The sequence below is a fragment of the Talpa occidentalis genome, unplaced genomic scaffold (assembly GCF_014898055.3).
Source record: "Talpa occidentalis isolate TD23 unplaced genomic scaffold, MPIMG_talOcc4v2.1 talOcc4.6, whole genome shotgun sequence".
NCBI classification, from domain to species: domain Eukaryota; kingdom Metazoa; phylum Chordata; class Mammalia; order Eulipotyphla; family Talpidae; genus Talpa; species Talpa occidentalis.
Genome location: NW_023604972.1, coordinates 6,610,007 through 6,616,006, shown reverse-complemented (window position 1 = coordinate 6,616,006; position 6,000 = coordinate 6,610,007).

The window sequence follows — 6,000 nt, the reverse complement described above, 5'->3', positions numbered from 1 at the left end:
GGGAGGGCACACAACGCAGTCTCGTCCCATGGGTCTACACGAATATATCAGAGAAGGGAAGGAGCAAAACTTCCGGTATTGTTAAGGCAGCACAGTTGTTCCTGAGTAATTTTATGGAGAAATAGAGTATCTCAGAAAATGCCTTTTTTCAGCTTGGGCTCTGGGCGGGCTCCCTCTCAGGATTATGGGAGTGGGGAGGCGGCTTGCAGCCGTTACCTAGGTTGCTGTTGCTACCCTGATGGGCTTCAAGCACAGGCAGCTCCCTCTACTGAAAGCTCCACACAATCATCAGCACACTTCCTGAGAAGTCAGTTGCGCTGAGATTGTTGGCTCTAAGGTCCAGAGTGGGGCTGCTGAGGCCGCCTTGGGGCCACTGGGCACGCCAGTGCTCAGCTTCCTGGGAAAATTGGCACAATTCCTGATCCACGTGTGCACAGGGCTTCTTGACAGATGCATGGGTGAGGCCCGTGTTGTCTCCCCTTCCAGCCCCCTAGCTGGGCTGCCTTCACCTTACTGGAAGGTAAAGAATGTTCCCTTTGCTGCCTCAGGAATGCTCCTTGAGCCCCAGGCCTCGGTAGTCCAGAGGGTGGGCTCGGAAGGCCAGAGGCTGGCTTCTCAGGATGAAAGCCCTCCCGGCCATCACGTGAGTCAGAGTCTGCCCCTGAGCCAGGCCAGCGCCCTCACGCTGCCCATCAGCAAGATGTTGTGGGGTATTGGCCCCTCAGGGCAGGAAGGCTTGTCCCCTGACTCCTTTCATGCATTCATGCAAACTGTAGAGGAATCCAGGTACACCTGTGGCTAAGTGTGTTTGAGGTCAAGGTGATCTTCCAGCAAACTGACCTTGCTACCTGGTGCCAAGAAGACCGAGAGCAGGTGCAGCCCTGCACATGGCCTGAGCATAAGTCCCACTTAGCTCCAGTCACAGACTACAGCTGGCCTGGGGCTCTCAGGCAGCAGGTCTGACATGCCAACTAAGGCCCGTTTTCTCATCTTCCCTTAAATGACCAAGGCAGAGGGCGCTGTGCTCTCCAGGTGTGAGTGCTCCTTGTCTCAGGGGCCCTACAGGCCTCTTCAGAGTTACTTTTGATACCTTCATCCCGACAGCTCCCCGCTTCAGGTGGCAGAGACTGCATTTCACCTGGTCTCCTGCAAGGCCACTCCCCGAGTTGGTGCAGAGGACAGCTGTCTACTCAGGGCTCCCGCTCTGCAGGGAGCAGCAGCAGTCACTTTAAGAGTATCTCTCCCTCTCTCCACCCTGACCTATGCTTCAAGGTCAAGTTCACATCGCTGCACTCAGGAGCCCTCATTGCCACAATGCTGGGCACTTTATCCCCTTTGCTGAAGCTGACAATGATTAAACCTTCTATCATGCATCTAGATGAAAAAAGGACTGTATAGGGTAGAGATTGAACATCCAAAAGAGAGAATCTCTTGGAGCTTCTGCTTCAGAAACAAATGTGTGTGTGTGTGCGTGTGCGTGTCTGTGTATAGAGAAACAGACAATGCTGCCCCTTGGGGAAATCTCATCCAAACAGAGCAGACATCTTTAAAAGGATGTTTTAAGAATGACGTTCTTACAAAGAGATGAAAAATCCAGAGGGTCAATGAAACTGCTTTGTAAGGAGAGTTATTACAAAAGTGCTTAAATTTTTTTTTGAAAACATGAGCTGCTTTGAAGCAGCTCAGTTTACTTGAGGGGGAAAATTGTCACTCGATCCATTCAGAACTGCTGATTTCCAACCTCTTTTCACCTACTACAAAAGTAGTTTTGTTTGGCTTAGCCTAATTCTTTAGCTCTGAGTTACTTTTTAGATGAATTCAGAACCAGAACCAAGCACTGCACTTCCTTTTAATGAAATAGGTTTGACTTTTTGGTGTGAAGCAGGCCATGCTCATTAAGGTAAATAAACTGGGCCGGTTTTAAATTTGCATTCATAATGAGTGCTGACAGCCCCTTGCTTTTTCTTGTTTTTCTAAAGTAAAACATTAGCTCTCTGTGTCACTTGATTTGTTGAACTGCAAGTCTGAATCTCACGACAAGGATCATTTTAAACTGGACTACAAATGCCATTCTACCATTCAGTCAGTCTAAGAGGACGTAGACTGCTTTAAGGGCAGATAAATAAGATCTTAGCCTATGTTTGTGTCGCCAGTGTCCTCATCTCTGACAGTAAGTTCTGAATCTACTTGATTGACCCAAAATATTAATAACGCTTTGCAGCAAAGTTAAGTATTTCTTATATCTAATCATGAGATTACTTTTGTAGGAAAGGCTGATTTCGGATGGGTAGATTACACAATTAAGGTTCACCTCAGCCCCAAACCACAGCTACTAACCTGTGGCGTGGCCACTGGTGATGTACCGCAGAGGTCGGCTCCAGGTCAGGGAACCACATGGCAGGAACAGAGATTCAAAATCAGCTTTTGACTGTGTGGAGATTTCTGGACCTACTAAAACATAGAGCTTCCGTATGATCCAGCAGTTCCACTCCTAGGGATTTACCCAAAGGACACAGAAACATCAATTCCAAAGAGCACCTGCTCCCCTATGTTGATAGCAGCACTATTTACAATAGCTAAGCTTTGGAAACAGCCCAAATGCCCAAAAATAGATGACTGGATGAAGAAGATGTGGTGCATATACACCATGGAATATTACTCAGCATTCAAAAAAGATAAACACATGCCATTTGCAGCAACTTGGATGGAGCTGGAAGGGATCATGCTCAGCGAAATAAGCCAGAAAGAAAAAGAAAAATACCGGATGGTCTCACTCATAGCAGGAATCTAGAAAACTTAAATAAGGGACCAGAAAAAGAATAGCTATAAGAAAGTGAAAATCAAAATCAACAAAAAACTATGAACCAGAGACACTCTGTGGGGGTTAGGGGGCAGGAGGGGAGGGATTGGGGTCAAAATAAGGGGGTTGCAATTGTATGGGGAATATAAAAATAAAATTTATTATTAAAAAAAGAATCTGAAAGAAGAATCCCATAGAAAAAACAAAACAAAACAAAACAAAACAAAATCAGCTTTTGAACTTGACATCACCTGCCAGCAATCAGGCTGCATGAGCGATGTCCTCAACCCCCAGCCCTAGCCTCTTGGTGGGTGGCTCCCTGCATGTTCAGACTCCCTCTGGGGGCCCCAAATAGAAGCTCATATTCACCCTTTATCCTGAATGAAGAGAGAGATGACATGACCCTATTCTAATCATGAGGAAAAAAAAAAAACTAAACAAATTCCAAAAGGTATATAGTCTCAAAACACATGACTAGTTTTGCAAAAACTGTCAAGATCATAAATAAGGACTGAGATACTGTCCGTCCTTAGAGATGCAACAAATCATGGCTGCTGACCGTCATGTGGAGTCTGAGATCACGGACAAAAGAGACCAGGAGTCGCTGGAAACTGATGTGTGCATGGAAGCCAATAGCAGCTGTTGTCTTCAATGCCAAAGTCTGGGAGGAGAGTGGATAAATGCAGAGTGTCATCGCTCCCAACACCTGTGAGCTCTCAGGCCATCAAGACGTCAAAGAATCCTCGGATGATGGAGCTGCCTGAAAGAAACTAATCTGAAAGGACTGCATTTTGTCTCACTCCTAACATATGAGCTTCTGGAGAGACAAATCTATGGAGATAAGGAAAGATCAGTAATTTCCAGGGGCTGGGAAGGGAGATGGATGATTCTCCTGTGTGATAAAACAACAAAGATGATTTTTAGGGCATTGAAACTGTTGTGTATGTGCCAAAATGTTGGGTATATGTCGTTAGAGGGTTTTTTTTAATTCATAAAATCCATATGATGGAGAGTGCCTATAATGGAAACAATGGACTTTAGCAATAATCACGGATGGTTCATAGATTGCAAGAAATGAACAACTTCCATAGTGGGGTTGGCTGTATGTGGTTGGCTGTACTGACAGTGGGGCTGGCTGCATGTAGTCAACAGCCTGGAGGACATGGGGACTCTCCTTGGTCTCCACTGCAGTTTACTGTGAACCTAAAACTGCCTTAAAATAGTTTAATAAAAACTAAAAATGAACATAAGCTAAGTTTAAGGCAGTCCGAATAAAGTATGGATTTTAATACTAATCTATCAATATCAGTACAAAGGTGTCCTTATATGTGGCATAGAAACCTAGGGGCGTAGCAATAGGGGGACGTGGTGAGAAGGGAACAGGGAGATGCTGCATTTCCCCCCAAAATCTAAATCTGTTCTGTTTCTTAAAACTTAATGAACTAAGAGAATAGGGATGGAGAATAGGAAGGGAGAGTTTCTCAATGCACAGGCACAGACGGGCAGGCGGCCCTGGCGTGTGTCTGGCTCTGGAAGCACACGTGGCCTGTTGCCTCCTGCGCACACAGCCTGCCTCGGAGTTAGGTACAGTTCTTCCTCTTACACAGCCGTGGAATTGATTTTCCAGGTGTCAGTAACTTGTCTACAAAGGATCTTATCTTTCTCTGGTTTTGCTCCCACCTTTGTGAAAAGGGGGTTGTGATAGGATTCCTGTGAAAATGCAGATAAGACTTTGGAAAGGTGCTTGGAATGTAGAAGCGCTTTGACAGTGGTTAATGGCATTATCGGTATCATCATCATCACCACCATCAACCGCACTGCCAGCACCTGCTGCAGCACCATCGAATAAACATCAACACCCAGGCCCCCCACCAGCCTCATCACCACCATCATCTCTAGATACCTTGAGGCAAAAACACTTAATATTTGTACCTCACTTTTCTCAATTGTAAACGGGGATAATGTCTTAAGCTTCGATGGAAGGATAAGAGGAATTTTGTTAGGTATTTTTCAGCTTCAATCCCCAACAAAGACAGGGTCTTGTCGTGGAGGCAGTGTTCAGATTCGGGTCTTCACACTGACACCCAGATGCCTCTCTACACCCCGATTCTCCTTCCCATCCCCCTAGTGATTCAGGAGACAAATCCCTCATTTCCACTAGGCTGTGAACGCTGCTTGTTTCTGCTTTCTTCCTGAGGGTTAATACGCATCAAGTGTAAATCCCACTCCTGATACATGGTCAGTGTCTTCTGCACAGCTGTGCATGATCTCTCCTGGGTGAAAATATCCAAAATATTCAAAAGCCCCACTGATGGCAAGAAAGACGAGTGGGTATTGTCTTTCCTGCCAGCTCCGGAGGGTTGTGAGCAGCCTTCTGGGGTCTGGGTTGAAGTGACTCCTGGAGCTGTACCCAGGTGTGCAGGAGGGCCCAGGGGCACATGGAGGGCCTGCCAAGGGCACTGAAGGGGCAACGAGGGTGCCGATTTTAAATCCTCAGCCTGAGGGATAAAGCTCTCACTTGAAAGCAAGACCTCTCTTGAGCTTTCCTGCCTCACCTTCCACTTTCTGTCAGGACTTAATTGACTTACTGATCCTCAATAAGAATTACAGTTCTGGCCCATTAATAGGAACAGGCTTTGCTAATTGGCTAAATTGTTTCCAGCCTTGAGGAACTCTTTCTCAGTGAACCAGAGGTGCTAAAATTCCACTACAACTTATTATCTAGATTTGTTCTTTGAGTACTTTGAAGTGTAGCCCTTTGGCTTTTCTGTTTCCATGGATAACAGAAGCCCCTTTTTCTACTGAGAACACCCCCATCCAAGGCCCCTGCCTTTTGGGGGGCTGCCTCTGTGCCTCTCTGCTCCCTGCAACCGAAGGAGCCAGAGAGCAGATTCCAAAAATTTCTCTTGAGTTCAGAGGGGCTGGGACTTGAAGCTAGACTGTAGACAGCTTCTGTTCGACGGCAGCTGGAAAGAGGCCTAAGAATGAAGCTGGACTGTGGACAGTGCGGAGGAGACAGAGGGTGGAGGAGGGACACCGGGACTGTGGGCGCAGGGGTCAGAGTCGGCCTCCCTCCTCCACTGCCCGGCGGATGAGCCCTTCCGCTGCCCGCCCTTTGCTCTTCTGCTGGGGAATGTTGGTATCGCATCACATGACGGACACATTGTGATGGAAACACCAGTGACATGCAGGCAACTGCT